The sequence below is a fragment of the Chinchilla lanigera genome, unplaced genomic scaffold, assembly GCF_000276665.1.
Source record: "Chinchilla lanigera isolate Chin_1 unplaced genomic scaffold, ChiLan1.0 scaffold00004, whole genome shotgun sequence".
Classification (NCBI taxonomy): Eukaryota; Metazoa; Chordata; class Mammalia; order Rodentia; family Chinchillidae; genus Chinchilla; species Chinchilla lanigera.
The window spans coordinates 18083441-18100492 of NW_004955405.1; the positions used below are offsets into that span (position 1 = coordinate 18083441).

The following is a 17052-nucleotide window of genomic DNA, read 5'->3' on the forward strand; positions in this document are numbered from 1 at the left end:
ACTATAAACATAATTAAGATAGATAAAACATCTTAGTATGCAATACATTACTATATATATGTATACATACACACACACACAATTAAAATGTCTTAATAATATGCTAGAGGGGCTGGGGATTTAGCTCAGCGGCACAGGGCTTGCCTGGCAAGTGCAAGGTCACGAGTTCGATTCCCGGTACCAAAAAAAAAAACAACAAAAAAAATATGCTAGAATGTCACTTAAGTGACTCCAGTGAAATATCCTTTTTAGAGATTTTATGTGTTCAGTAACAGCTGATACCCTTTAAGGTGTCTGTCTGGACACCTCAAAATGTTGGCAAAATTATTTTGGACCTACTGTAAGAGAGAGGACCAGACCTCCTGGATTACTGAGTGAGCACATACAAAAGGTACCAGGGAGTGAACTACAGGAATAGGAACCCTGTTAACATATGGTGGACTCAAGGTTGCTATTAGAATAAGGTCTGCTAATTACATGATTTCGTTTTGCTTGTCAACCCTATGAAATCCGGACTGAATTCACTGAAAAAGCACCTTCAGGTTGAGAGTTCACACTTCTGCTACTTACCTATTATTCTGTGTCTTTCACATTCATGGAGACCCTTACCTACACCAAACCCACTGGGGAATACTGCTGGGATTCTGGCAGTGGCATCTCTCAGCGCTGTCTACTGTACTGCACAGGTAAAATTCAGCCCCAAAGTTTTATATCTGATGCAATAAAATGAAAGTTTAGGAATTAGCTGACCTACCTTACACTAAAAACAGATAAAGGGCGTTTGTTACTTAAATGCAAACCCTTAAAGCTTCCCCCAACACCCACGCTGTTCATCAGAGTATTCCTCCCTGAGGCATAAAAGAGTTCTGGTAAATACAATATTCTTCATAGACTTTCATTCTAAAGCTAATTTATACTGTAGAACACCTTACATACTGACTTTCTGGGAAATATCTGACTAGCCCACCCTTACTCTATGAATTTAACACAGCATTAGCTATAAAATGATATGAAAAGAAGGGCAATTTTCATTATGAAACAAATTGTGGTTAGAATGTTTAAGAGTAAGAGCACTTAAACATTATTAAGTGTTTTATCAGAAACCTGAACTTGCCACTTAACAGCTATGTGATGAGTTCTTCAATATTTCTAAAACTCAGGTTCCTCAACTGTAGAATGAAAATAACAATAGTACCTAGCACAGAAGGCAGACTTGAGGATATGGTAACCACTAAACAAACTTAACCTGAGGACAGTAAAATGGTAGATATAAAAATAATTATCCTGTAGCAACTGAATGTGTCTGTTTCCTTCTCTTCTTTCCTTCAGTTTGTGTAAACCTAATACCTGGGGTTTTCTGCCCAAATCCTGTGTTTATATAGATGCTATGTTTCCAGATATCTTTAATCTGCTAAGTGGAAGAAAAGTTCATTTTTGAAAAAAAATACAAAAATGTTTATCCTTTCTTTATTAAGAGCAGTACAAGCAATTCCTTAGGAAATAATGTTGAATCAGATTGAAATGGATGATTAATATTGTTTAGTTTGTATAAATTCAGCTATTTAAAAACTGAAACACACAGTCTCGTATAGGTATCATAATGGATTAGTTGATAAATAAAGAGGAAGAACAGATGAATAATGAGTGGGCAGGTAACCAAAAAGACAGATGTATTCATATTAAGTTGGATATTCCCTCAGATGGATAGGTAGATGAACAAATGCATAGGTGAATGGATAGACACAGAGACCGAATGACACATGGATGGATGGATGGATGGATGGAAAGATGGATGGAGGATGGACAGATGCTATGAGATGAATAAGATATGAAAAACATTATGATTTGACATTGAGATTAAATATGGATATCTTTTAGTGAAAATAATTTTACTTTTTATTGCTGCACATGTGCTTATAATTTTTCTGGTACCTGGACTAAAACTCAGGACCTAGTGCTTATCAGGCAGGCACAGTGCCACTGAGCTATATCCCCACCCTCTGCACATTTACAATATATAATTACATTTGTTTTGGTGTATATATATATTTTTTATGTTATGCATATATGATCCATAAAATACTATATATTACATGTAATACAATTATATATTTCACATACATATTGCATATTCTAGAGTATATCTTATTCTATTGCATATTTTATTTATATTTGTATTATATATTACAACACATATCATGTTACATATTACATTTTATGCTTTATATTATATAAGACATATAACCAATCAATATATTAGGTCATATAGTATACATTATGTATTATATATCATTTAAAATATGTTTAATATTATATATTATATTTTACATGTATAGTTTACATGCTACATATTATACACTAATTTTACATATTACATATATTAATTATATATTATATAGTAGATAGTATATGTTATATATAAAATGTAATATTGTATATAAATAATATTTGATGCCTTCCCTCCATTCTCCCTCCTTCCCTTACCATGATCCCCTTGGTAATCTCCAAAAAGTCTGCATCCTTGTTTCCTTTCATCTCTCTTTTATTTCACTCTGATTTATTTATATTTTGGTTTGCTCAGATGCGAAAAACCATGTGAAAGTTAACCTTCTGGATCCAAATCATTTCACTTAACATTATGTTCTCAAAATCCATCTATTTCCCTACAAAGGAAGTGAATTCATTCTTTACACCTGAGTGAAATTCCATTGTGTGCATATACCACATATTATTTATCTGCTCATCCTTTGATGGGTATCTAGGCTGCTTCTATAGTCTAACTATTGCAAATTGTGAAGCTATAGACATGGGTATGCATGTATCAGTCCAGTATGATGATTTTAACTCTTTCAAGAATATACCAAGGAGGTATAGTTGGTCAAATGGAATTTTAATTTTTAGATGTTCAAGGAATGCCCATGTTGATTTCCACAGTGATTGTGCCAGTTTACATTCCCACCAACACTGATGAAGTGTTCCTTTGTTCTCCAAACTTCCCATATTTGTTGCTTTTTGTGTTCTTGATGGCAGCCGTTCTGACTGGAGTAAGATAGAATCTGGGTTGTTTGATTTGCATTTAGAGTCAAAGATATTCTGAACATTTTTAATGCATTTATCAGCCATTTTTGTTTCTTTTGAGCAGTGTCTTCATTTCACTTGCTCATGTTTTGATTGTTTTGGGGGTCTAATTTTTAAGTACTTTACATACCCTAGATATGTCCTCTATCAGAATAGTAGAAGCAAAATAATTTCCCATTGTGTGGGTCAAGAATATCTTAAAGCCTCCTCACCCTTTTTAACTGTACCTGAAATCCCCTCTGAAGCCTGCGTATGCATTTCAGAACACAGCATGGTGCACTTAAAATGCAAGAAGAACTTGGCACATTTTTCTAGAAATTCTGTGTTCCTCAAATATTTGAGATCATTTTTAACATGATCATGGATGCTTTTCTAAAGCTTTATGAAATCATTGATATACTCTCTGAGGGATTATAAAGCTCACTGCCTTATTCACCATATTTAAGTGCTTTAACCCCACCAACCATGAGTGTCAGAAAGATTTAATATTTGAGTGTGTGCCAGGAGGACAAAATGGCTGAGAATGTCAAGGTTAAATTCTGCGCTTTAAATCAGGAGACTTACTGACATCATCGAACAGCACACCAGAACCAGAAAAGAAGCTAAGGAATGTGATGGCTTTCAAATTTGTGAACCTAAATTCAAACCCATAAAGTTCTATTGAAGTCACAATTATTTGAGTGGAATGTAAAGTTATACCACAGATGATTCAATATGGGTATATCACAAATATTTGCTGAGATACATTATTTTTGCAAATGTGTGAAGACCTCTGCAAATAGCCATATGGAAAGAATGAACCCTTTACAAGAAGCTCAAACACTGTACATTGAAAGTCTGAGATCTTTATCAGAAACCCTTACGAAAGCAAGTAAACTCTTTTTTTCCCTTATGCATAAAAACATGCAAAATTTGCTAAGATTTGGCAGGAATTCCAGGGTACACCGCTATAGCTCCCAAAGATGAATGTTTGTGTTCATGCAGAAAGGGTTCTATTTCAGAAATTGAATTTGTTTCCCAGTGGCCTGGAACTGATTGTATTTGTACTAAAATGAGACACATTTTAGAGTTTGGGGCGATGTTAAAACAAATGTAAATGTATGAATTGGTCTGTATGAGGTTTGGCTCTGGACAAATTAACACATACAGTTACCCTAAGAATAACAATTATTACTTGGTATCATTGGCCACCCCTCACCTTATATTGTCAAATATCTCTGCACTCCCTGAGATTGACCACTGTATTGCTAACAGATAACAGATGGATTTCCATGGATTTCAGTGTTATTATTTGTGCACATCTTGAGAGAAAAGAAAATGGGAATCTTGTTTCTAGATTATCCTTTCAACAACATTTTTATGTCAAGCAGATATTGGAAGCTATATATCTGGAGCAAAGGTTAGGCTCATTTGTTTTATCCCATTAAGAAAGACTCTGATTTTCTAAGTATAGGATTTCTGAACTAACCCAATATGGGACTTACAGTGTCTAAGGGAACTTGCACAAATATAAAGCTCATGGTGCTTATGTGTCATGAATAATAAAACCCTTTGTCTTTAACCCAAGAGTTTCATATTTTCTAGCACCCTCACATTTGTAGCAGACTAATTTATTAGCTTACGCGGAGGGCAAAGTTTCAGTCCTTTCATAGTTTTAAATACATTTATAGGGCAAAGGCAAAACAAATATTCATTAGAACAATAATATCCAATTCATCTGAGTCCTAGTAAGGACATTGAACTGGGGTTCAGAGATACCCTGAAGTTCAAGTGTGTAGTTTCACCCACTGCGGCCTTCCTCAAGTGGCTCAGAGCACATTTTTCACTTCCTTCATGTTTTTAGTTTCTTTATCTGTAAGTGATCAGGGAAGCCAGGTGGCTTTTTAGGGACTTTCTAACTCTAAAATTTGGAGTTATGATTCTTCCAGTATATAGGCTAACTCTACCCTTCACTTTTTTCATAAGATTTACATATGTATAGCTGTATGTGATAACATACAATTCAACAATATTGGATCTTGGAATCCTTTTAGAGAAACCCTACTCTAGATATATCCATAATTATGCTCTGATCAACCCTAATGTTCTTCAGAAAAATTTGAGGACTCTAAAATGCCTCAACTTTTTTTGCCTTAACTAGCTTTTACAGTGTAGTAAACAGCACGTACATTTATATGTATTATAAGCCAAAGGTTAACATTATTAAGTGACCTTACAAAATGCGAATGTTGTAAAGTCTAACTTCCAAAATAAGCCTACACTGGTACAATATTACTTTGGACTATTTTTAGGATGAAGAATTTTAAAAATCACTTTGAATTTCCTATTTTACTAATTAGAAGCTTGAAATACTAATAAGAATATTAATAACACTAATATCAGAGATACAGAAAGATATTGATATAAATGACTGTAATACTTCTGTTACAGTTTTAGCCCTTTTGAGGCATGTTTTTCATTTTGATTCTTTTGAGTTTCTATAATTAAATGCTTCAGTAATTTGAGCATGGTTAATTAAACTCAGTTACTATTAGAAATTGTTACTAAAGTCTTCATTATGTATACTTTGCTTGCATATGTACTTTGCTATTGCTACCCCTAAGAATGAAGTGACAGAACTGAATTAGAAAGAAATTAGCCAGAGTGAGACAGGTGTATAGAAAAGACAACATCAAGGAAGAACAATAGAGCTGGGCATGATGGTACACACCTGTAATCCCAGCCCTTGGAAGGCTGAGGCAGGAGGATCACTGCGAATTCGAGGCCAGCCTGCGCTACAAAGTGAGACCTTGTCTCATAAAAATGAAGAAATACAGACTCAATGGCTAGCTCAAGTACAAAAAGTAAATAAATAACTGCTCCTGCATCTCAGATGACAGAGAAAATAATTACAATTTTCAATAGAAATATGAAAGTCAAACAGAATAGCCAGTATAGAAGGGAAAATTATGAGCGTAAGTTTTTAAAGTTAGAGTTTCAAGTTACAATAGGATATTTTGTATAAATCCCCAATAAACAGACCAGAATTCAGAAGAGCCTAGCTAGAATTTACTGATCTGATAATCATCTGGGTCCATAAATTACAAGCTTCAATATCAGAAATTACGTGATTCCTGAAACTGGAAGTGCTGGCCATCCTGCAATTTTCTTCCACTCTTTCCAATAAAAGTCCACCTTTTGATTTTACTGCAGGTCTGTGAATTGCCTCAAGTCTCACACATCTTTCCTCATTGCAGTGTCAGACCCAAATCTACCTCCACATTAAGTGCGAAAGTTTTAAAACCACATAGTGTATATGCAAACTAAATAATTATACTTTCTTTACCTCAGAAATAAGGAAGCACAAAAAAATAATAATAAATCATTTTCCTCAGTCAATGTGAGTAGGAATGTCTGAATTACTATAGGAAAAAAAAAGACCTGACAACTTCTGTTTGATTGTGCAATGTATACCATCAACAAAATGACAAGGTAAATGCTGAGAAACATTTTTTTGAATGTTGGAAGAATTGACTGGGTGTTCAGCAGAAACTAAGTGAAAATGTCAGGATAGCAATGAACATTTTGCACTTTAGCACCCTCTGATGATTAGTACCTAGCAAGATTTGATTGTGGCTCCAGAAAAGTAGGAAATTGAACTTTCAAAGACAGTGTCTGTGCCAAGATGTACTAGAAAGTTTATTCAAAAATTCTTTGAATAAATGCATTAATACATACATTTTAATACCATGTTGCATGCCTAAAGTATATGCCCATTCATCATATCTCAATCCTTGAGTCTGTTTTTATTAAATATTTTTCTTTATAGGTGTGAAAGTTTTCTAAGTTTCCATCAGATATTAATCAATAAGTAACATGGGTTTAGCACAGGACTAGCCATTTTGAGGACAGTAGAATGACTGAGAGGAGTTCTCAGGGTGGTGCCATGGGGAGATATTGATTATAGGGTAAAAACTTACAGGTAAAGATGAATATGTACTTCTGATGTGCAGTATGGGGGCTGCAGTTATGCATACTATTTTATATATTTGAAACATGCTGAAAGTAGACTGCAAATGTTCTCAATACAAAAAATGATGGCAGGTAAAAGACCCAATGGATATGGTAACTAACTTGAATGTGGTAATCATTTCACAACTATATTCATATCATAGTTCTATGTTATATAACTTAGATACATGAAATTTTATTTGTCAATTATACCTCAATAAACCTGGGAACAAAATAAATAAGGAATTGAACATTATGATAATCAAAGCATTTCTGAAATATTATTTCTTTACTTTGTTAATATTACAAAGTGTCAGTTTCATGAATTCTTTTAATCATTATTGTTATATCAAAAGAAATATGATGTAGCCACACAACTATGGAAAAAGCATATGAAGAAATTACAAGCTACATGGAAAAAAGTTTGGACATTCATAAAGTAATTGTTCAATATTTGATTCTGTGATATGAATGGGTGTTGGATGGAAATATCTCACTGGCTGACAAGAGCATCTTCCCTTTGAAGAGAAAAGGCATGTACTAGAACATAAGCTTATTCAACTCTGTGCCTTTACTTTTAGGGCCACTGGAGACAGAGGTCAGGGTAGTAAATGGATGCTTAAAATACATAGAAATACATGCTTGAAATACATAGAAAGATTGGGAAATTCCAGTCCCATTTCAAGGGGCTAAATTTCAGAACAAATATTATCCTAGCTAGAGTAATTAAAATAAATGGCTAATTAAAAGCTTTTGCTGTCTGAACTTGGTTAAGCAAATCAAAGTGGCAAGCTCTCACTTCCAATCATGTCATTCTGAAAACCAAACAGAGGGCTTGAGATACCATCTGAAAATTTCCTGATGTCTAAAGGGAAAATGTTGGATTGGGTTCTCATTTCAGCCTAAACTGAAAAAATATGTCTATGTTTAGAATACATAGTGAATTTTCTAATTAAACATTTAGACAAAATATCCCTTAATTTTCCACTATTATAAAAATAAACATAATGTTGCCATTAATAGACATTCTTCCAGCTCCTAACTCTTAATAACTGCATTATCTTGATTGAAACTCACAGCAGTATAAAATGGTTGGTATTTTGGTTATCCTGTTTTTACAAAGGAAACAAAAAAGGCGTAGGGAACTTAAGTAAGTTTTCTAAAATCCATCAGCTCACAAGAACTAAGGCTGAGCTTAGATCCTCAGCATACTGACTCGAAAAACCAGTAAATTGACCAGCAGTCAACTCAGGAACCACATATGAATACACTAAGTAAATGGTAATCAATCACAAAAAGACCTCTCCAACTTTCTTCATATACCTTATTATTATAATACTGTCTATATTTTATAACAACATATAATAATCTACTCATGACTTCTTACTTATTAATAAAGGTGTCTAGTGAATCTCTATAATTTTCCCTTTCAACACGTTTTCTAAGGCATTTTTACCTAAATGTTTCTTTTTAGTCAATAGTTTATCATCTTAGTTAAACTAAAAGAAAATCAACTAAGGTTATTTCATGTGAATCACATTTCTTATGTTTTTCCTTAATTCTAAGGGTAATTGATTGACTTTAAATATTTACTTGCTCTACTTCTTAAAGTTGATTTTCTTCTACAGTTTTAATTCCGTAGGTATTAGCTATCTAGGAAACAAAGAAAAGTATAAACCATTTTTAGCATTCTATGCTTGCGAAGTGTGGGTGGTTCTGTGTACAGTTCAGACATTTGTTCTAAGGCACTATTTCTTTGCCCCCACAAACATCAGTGTTTAGTGTAATAGCTAGCATTCAATAAACTGATACGTTCAGACATGGGATTTGGAACTATTTGGACTCTGAACTTTACGCACATTATCTTATTCATACAACTGTCCCACAAAGTAGCTACCATTATGCACAATTATAGAGGAGGAATGAGGTACAGAAAACTTCAATAACTCTCCCAAATTATATATTATCAGTGGCAAAATCTGTTCCAAAACCAGGACAATGTGCCTCTAAAAAATATTGTTTTATTCATATCATATTGTTACTCAATGTACCCTTAAAGCTATTAAAAATTAAATTGGATGTTTAATGTAAAATCTTGAGTTTATTTCATTTTTGAAATAGACTTCATAACATTATAATGCACAATCAAATAACTTTGATTTTACGTGAATAAAAACTAGACTTAGCCATAAATCCATAGCTGTATCATTCCATGTTCAGTATCACAGTAATCCTTAGCATTGCTGAGCTTCCCTAGCACTGGTGTTTATGTATATGATCCTGCTTTTGCATCAACTATGTTCTTTCTTTCCTAGTTCCCTATATAATCTCTTTCATGTCATGTTGTTAGCAGATATTTATTCTACTTCTGCAAGCAGTCATGCATAAAAATATGATCATAGATATTCATATCCTTCCTTGAGTCCCACACACACTGATTTAACCATCACATCATTCATAGATATTTATTTCATCACAACAAGAGGAGCAACATAAATAATTAATATTGATTTCCCTGATCTTGCCTCTAACCCATACAGCTGTCACTAGCACTGATTGAAAGAGAAATACTCTTTTTCTGAAGCTCTCTGGTATTTAAATATTTAACTTCCATTTCACAGCTCACAAAATATTAGTGCAGTCCACAAAAAAGAATTGCTAAAAAAGAAAAAGCAGTAATTCAAACTAAGAGATTGAGAAATATCTGAAAATAGTAAAGTATCATGAAAGGTTTAGAAAAGATATCAGTAGAAACTTACATCCTGGACATCAAATTTGTATGTTAACCCTCCATAAAAGAAAAATGAGCTGTATTGCTATTTAATAAAAATAAATTATATTTTACTTCATTTCCCAAATACAGCAATAACTTTAGCTAATAGCCTATTGATATTTTCCACTTCTCTCATTGCATATACACAGATCTCTCTTAAGTCTCACCTCCTCCTTTTGCCCCACCCCCACTTTGGGCAAATTGTTTAATCCCCTGTAGCTTTCCTTTCCTCATCAGAAAAATGTAAACTTCACAGTATTAAATAAGAATACACACACACTCTTAGTGGATGTATGTATCAATAAACAAGGTCTGTGAGGGAAAGAAATCAAAGCCTGAAATATATGTAGTAAGTCCTCAGCAATTATTATTTCCATCCTTTCTGTCCTTTTTGCTTTATTTGTACCACATACACACCCAGTTAAATATATTATATTTATCAAGGCTTTCAGCTGCAGTGGATCCAAGGTAAGGCAAGTGAAATATAAAATTTAAGATGAGGGAGAAATTATTTATCAAGATAAAATAATATTTTAGACAATATTTTTAAATTTCAAAATTCCCTGATGCACAAAAATCTCAAAATATTTAAAGCAGGATCAATCAGACTAGTTGTCCCTCATCTCAGACCTCACATTGCTTGGCCCTTCGCTTCTTGCACCAGCATTACCTGCACATGCTTCACAGTTCTTTAGCCTCAGATACAACACTCAGATGTGTGTGTTCTCAGTCCTTCGCCTCCTGCTTAGGTAGAGTACAGCCTCATTCCTTTCTTCAAGTTTGAGGGGGTCAGATTCAAAGCTCGAACTTGGAGTGAGGAAAGAAGCTGAATCAAGAGCTGAGAAACTGAGAAAGTAGGAACAGGACAGTAGGGAGAGTCTGGAAGATCTAGGGATGGGAGAGCTTCATTCTAAAACTTGTAAAGATCATAAAGGTCATAGCTACACGTTATCTCTTTCTCCACTCTCAATGTCCTCATCCTAGAACGATGTTCTACTGTGCTATTTCATAGATGTCGATGTTTCTATAGTGACTTGGGGAGGCACAAATTAATGTCTTGTCCCTCTTAGAACTATGAATGTAATGAAATGTCACACAGTTATTTTTATTTCAGTCATACCTGGAAAAACACCCTGAAGATCAAGATTTATCTAAGTGGCCATGATGTATAGGTAGTATAAATTTGGTTTTAATAATGCTTTTAGATAAATAAGGATTATAATCTCTTTTAACATTGCTCAATTTTATCTTGTTGCTCCTATTGTCAAATACCTGAGCCTCTCCCAACACCAAATCACCAACAAAGTCAGAATGTTTTATGTTACTTGGTTTTGATTAGTTCTCTCCCTGAGACACAACACATTGTTCTCTTTGGTTTACCCCAAGGAAAAGAATTGTGCTACCACTAGGCAGCTCAGTGAACAGAATATTCAAGCCATATGACAGACTGTATACATGACAGTGCCTACCCTCTGTTACCAAGTTATGCACACATGCACATCTGCAATGTATACAGCACTTCAGGTGTGTCATAGATCAACAGGAAAAGATATATGAGTTGACAGAAAAATCCCTCATTTATTTAACAAGCACACTGAAGTTAATGGAATCGTGGTGGTTCTCACAGGAGCAGACAGGCAGCATATGGCTTTTCTCTTAGCCCTGGGTTCCCCGGGGGGACACAGCTGCCAGAGACATTTCAACTAGGGAAGGCTCTGCTAGTATTCAGAATATAGCCAAGCTCTTGCTATGCCACAGCCTTCCAAAGCATGAGGTATAGAATACTATTCCAGAAGAACGTAGGCGAAGAACCTATGTGCATCCATTAGGAGAGTATTTATAAATTTCAGGTTCTACAGGTCATATAAAATCTGTGCCCAAATTCCATAAGACTTTTCTAGTAAGGAGAACAGACTGGGGTTTCACTTCACAATGCACCTTCTTCTGTAATTCTGGTGTCTGTGAAAACTACTAACAGAAACCTGCAGATACAAATTTGGTTCACTTTTACCTCGGTGCTTACAAGATAGTTTAGTCTGAAGATAATGACAGATTCCCTTCTCTTAAATATATGTAATCCTTACTGTGTGGAAATTCAATTGTTTGTTGAAGTCTAGAAAGAAATGAATAGATTCAAACCCAGATCTCCCTCACCTATATTGCCATTCAGAGTTCTACAGATTGCATGCACTGGGGCCATCTGGAATGCATATCAAACACAGAACTTCAGGGCATCTCCCTAGATTTTATGTTGAAAAGATTTTTTAGGGATGGGGTGACAGGGATTGCTATTTTTCCAAGCTTTTGGTTATCCTTTGTGCATGCTGAAGTGTGGAGATCATTGCTTTAATGTTACAGTACACACCACTTACACTGATCCCTTCACAATTTGAAATTCTAGCTGTTATAGGGGCAGAAGCCTAATGGGTTACATGTTTCCAGAACCACTATCAAAGTTACTCTTTGCCTTCGTTTTAAAAAAAAACCACATCATTGATTGACATCACTGTAATCTAGTCACTATGCCAACCTGAGCTCAGCCTGCCTACATCAGAAAGAACTGGCAGTCAGGACATATTATCAGAGGAGTAAACTTCCAAAGTGTTCATCAAGAAAAATGTAAGCCCTTTTCTTTCCTTTTGCTTCCAACTTGAATTTTGTTAACGCAGAACTATTTTTATCTGTGGGAATAAGCATGCATACCATCTGTTTCCTTGTAGATATCAAAGTTCTATATTGTTTTTCACTGAGCAACAAATATTTATTTCACCCTTCCATATGATGTTTATTCATCCTCATTTCTCTCCATTCCAACTTTTTCTAATCAGATTCAACCTATTACATTGATGTATTAGTATTTGTGCTTCATTTTATTACTAATTGGGCTTAAAGAATTTTATATTTTAATATCTTATGACACTCTATATGGATTCCTTAATTTTCAAAGGTGTATTCCCTTGGAAATGTGCAATAGTACATATTTGTATCTTTGTTATTGTTTATTGTTATTTAAGCATATGGGATATATATTGGACACAAAATAGATTGTTTGAAATAAGCTGTTCATTTCACTTTCTTCTGTTTATTCTGTGGTAGAGACATACATTAACACATTTGAAACTCATGAGAAATATATACTAGTTAAATTAGTTTGCACTTCATAATCCAAAACAGGAAAATCAATGTTTTTCTATCACTATCAGTAAGAAAAAGAGAGATTGACTAACCGAGGCAAAGAATGAAGATAGCTAGGTTAGTAGTGATTGTTTGGGTATGGAAGATCAGATATCATCTGTTTTAAAAACAAATTGCTTTTCAAAAAAATTCTACTTCACAAAATTAAGCTGGGTCCAGGTTCCGATATTCATTGTTTCTCATGCTCTCATCATTTTTTCGCAGCGTATTGACTCATATTTCCTAAGTAGCATCGTGGGGCTGTAAGAGCACATTGCATCAGGATGCATAATTCATTAGATTAAACGGTGTATGTCACCGACTTGAGCTTCTTTCTTCAGGGTGCTCGCTAAGTGCATCGAGACCCAGTTTAGCTAGCAGCAGTGTGAGATGCAGAATTAGCATATTGCTTCTCAGGGAATGCCCTTGAATGTGCTTGGGTAGCTGTCTTATGTGAGCCGTGAACAGAATTGCTGAGAACCAGTGAAGACATGGGTTCCGGGCAGTATGCGGTAGTCCTGGATGTTCGTGCCTGGTTTACTATCTCAGGAAAGCTGCTCAGGAAATGTCACGAGCACTGTTGAATGATTAAGCACAGACAGTGCAAGCCAGGTTTGCACCTGGGGACTCACAGTTGGCTCACGTTACAGCACACCTGTGCAGAATTCCAAAGCAGGGGGCCTCTGTGTTTCCAGGTAAGCATCTCATCTTCACTACTAATGCTCTAAAGTTACTGTTGAGAAATTATTAAGAAGTAAAGCTATGACTTTTCTGCTACAATTTAAAAGTTTACATTATTTACCTTGTGTAGAGGGTATATATTAATATGTACATTTTCTGAAAGAGATTAAAAACAGAAATAAATACAGGCTTGGCTGGGGTAAATAAACTGAAATTTTAACCAGAGGGGAAAAAAAAGAAAACAAACCTCTTGGAAGACCTACCGTGAGAGACTTAACAATATGACTTTTTATTAATCTCGCATGCCAGGAAACAGTCCCTTAATAAGATAGATGGAATAGAATATATGCATTTGTCAAAGTGCTTGCCAGTAGAGAAAAAGTTAATCAATCAAATGCAAACATTAGTAAAATGAGGAGAAGTAGGAAATTCTAAGTATACCACAGTTTCATCTGAACTTGCATTTGTCTTTTGAGAAGCAGAATAAAATGGCTGTCACTGCTTTTAATCATTTGAGAACCAGACTTCTATCATTTAATGTTGAATATACTTGTGTATGAGTCCACAATCCAGTACCCTGAACAGAGCATGGTGTATTTATGGGATTTGTGCCAGCTGCTGAATACTTGAAGGACTAACACTTTTGCTTACAGAAAACCAAAATAGGCATAGTAGGGATATACTATGCCTCAAGTGCATTTTAAGACAGGAGGCCAAGTGTAAATTGTCCTTTGACAAGTAAGAGACAGACAGAAAAAAAAAAACTTCAAACCCTAGGTTGTCTTCATGTAACCTTGAGGAACTATGATTTTGAGCAAATCTTACATTTTAAAAAAAAAGGTATAGAAAGTGATACACAGTTTCCACTAATGATATTCCAAAAATGAATTCTTAAGAGCAGATCCTGTTAAGATCTTTTCATGTTGCTAGGAGCAATTGTTACCATAGGAACAATGATACTAGTAAGCGTCACTTACATGCACACATAGCACCTAGCCCCAAAAGTAATCTAATTAAAATGGCTGTTAAATTATAGAGCATTGTCTTTTGCAGCATTTTCATGTGTCTAATACAATTTATTAAGTCCTGTTTCAGGCAAGCATATGTACATTTTCCCTCTAGTAGTTTTCATCAATTTATGTACTCATCCACTTTGTTACACTAAAGTTTTGCCTTTCTTCAGCATATAAGAAAAAAGCTTCAATATTCTGAGCAAGTGGTCATCATTTTTAAAAGGAGCACACTAGCGCTGGGGGCACTGCTCTGGTGGGACTCCCTCGATCAGTTAAGGAAATCAAAGGAACACTGGCGCCTCTGCAGATTTGGATTGTGCTTCTGACAATGCACCAGTTATATCTTGAATTTTATTTTGAAAACACAAAATCAGAATAAGCAGTCATCCTCAAATTCCTTAAAACATACTTTTTCTAGTTTTCACTAAAAATTACATTCTCTGATTAAAATGAAAAGTGTTCAGTTCAACACTATTTGGGAAATGCCCCTTTAATTTTCCCCCTAAACGAATAGATAATAAGACTACATTACACAGATACCGGTTACAGACCCACAAATCTAAGAATGTGCTAGTTCAGGTTACATATATCACCAAAAACCAGAAGATAGATGTCCGCATTCAGGATTTAAAGTGTTAATATATCAGAAAACAAACTGGGACACTTAATCCCATGCTGTGAGAGTGGATTTGCACAGTGCTTTGGATTTCCCGGAGAGCTGAAAGTCTGAAGTGTAGAGAAACACCCAGGAAGATAAAGCACACCACACTTGACCATGAGAGGTTTCTGCTATTAGCCCATCCATCATCACCTCCCTGCCTTATCATTCCCTCCAAAATTAGTTCATTTACTTTACTATAGATCAAATTACTTTTCAATTCTTATCAATAAAGTATGCTATCTATTACTGTAGCTATGTCATGTATGTGCAGGATACCAAACTTATTTCTCCTGAGTCCCAAAAGCAGACAGGAAAACAGAGGCAATCACACCTGTTAGCAGGGGTTATAGGTCCAACTTCCTTCCCATAAAAGGAGCAGAGCCATGGATCCAAGGAGACATTCTTCAGTGAGACACTTCCTCTTTTTTCCCATTCATTTTGGAAGGCATGGTTGAGCAGTCTCAGTACACAATGGGGTGAGGCAAGGAGGCTTCTGACTTTCTGTCTCAGGACCCTTTCCAAGAGCGCCCACGCCAGGACACAGGTAGCACAGTTTCTACTTCCAGACAACAGAGTTAGACAGTGCCAGGAGGTGGTCCTCAGGATAAGAACCTTCACTCAGGGGTACTGAGGATCCATCACTGGAAAGACTGCAATACTTACCTCTCGCTGTTCTTCACACCCTGGCTCATTTTGCTTCAGAGACTCTTGTTTCCCAAGGAGTTAGTCATAGGCTAATCTTCCAGTAAGCTTCATTTTAAAGTAGCAGTAATTCTGTTTTACCTTTTCAGGGAAGAATTAGCCTCGTATCCACCCACAAAACCAAAATCAAAACATTGTTTCATCCCACTGAGCTACAGCCTAAAGGCAGTTTGTAAATTTTGTATCCTGCCAGTGTTCTCCATCTTATAACGGCTTGGTTCTCTCAGTAACCAAGAGCCTCCTACTGGGATCTAGCCCTAAACAATTTCCTCTCCAAACAGGCATCGTAGAAAGAGCAAAAACTTTGGTATCAACAATTCTCTAAGCCTCCATTTCTATATGTAGGCAGGGGTAAACATGACCTTACTCCACAGTATTGGAAGATTAATGAGGATTAGGTAAATCGTGCATATAAAGGTACATAGTACAGTTTCTGGAATATGCTAACTCAAACAAATTGTAACTTCTGCCAAATTGTCTATGAAATCCTTTGGACTAATATCTCCCTAAATCTGGTCAGTTTCACCTAGGGTTGCTTTTATATTTATTTCTTTGTGGTGACTGTCTTTCATGGAACTTTGTCATTGAAATCAAAAATTAACTTTTTTCAGGTTAGTGTTTTCTAAATTTGGTGAAAAGGCTGTGCCCATGGAGTAAACAAATGTATTGGTTAAAAAAAAAGAAACATAGTGCTATAAGAGGCAAAGAGAAAATTTGTTCATGATAATTTGTGTAATGCTGGGTAAAGTAATCATGAGGACATAGAAACCAGAATTGAAAAAAAAAAGCTCAAATCTTTAATTTTGTTTGTCCGATCTTCACTTCTAATACACCAAATTATGAAGTTGTTCCCATTTCCTGTAAATAAAAATTATATGATTAGTAAATCTGACTGCCAAGGATCTTTCCTGATAGGCCCAATTTCATATTTTCATTCGTTTCATCCTCTCGTTTCTAGTTACAACCCATGGCATGCTCAT

General features: G+C 35.1%; 1 protein-coding gene across 4 annotated transcripts in view; it reads left to right on the forward strand.

Moving 5' to 3' along the window:
- Syt1 (synaptotagmin I) overlaps nucleotides 1-17052 on the forward strand; it is a 532145-nt gene that overhangs the window by 243429 nt on the left and 271664 nt on the right. Inside the window, exon 1 of one of the 4 annotated variants that reach the window (XM_005374357.2) lies at nucleotides 13454-13710. The exons of the other annotated variants lie outside the window; for them this stretch is intronic. The gene's annotated coding sequence lies outside the window, so the exon portion shown is untranslated. Of the gene's footprint in view, nucleotides 1-13453; nucleotides 13711-17052 lie in introns of those variants that run through there. 4 annotated transcript variants of the gene reach the window in all.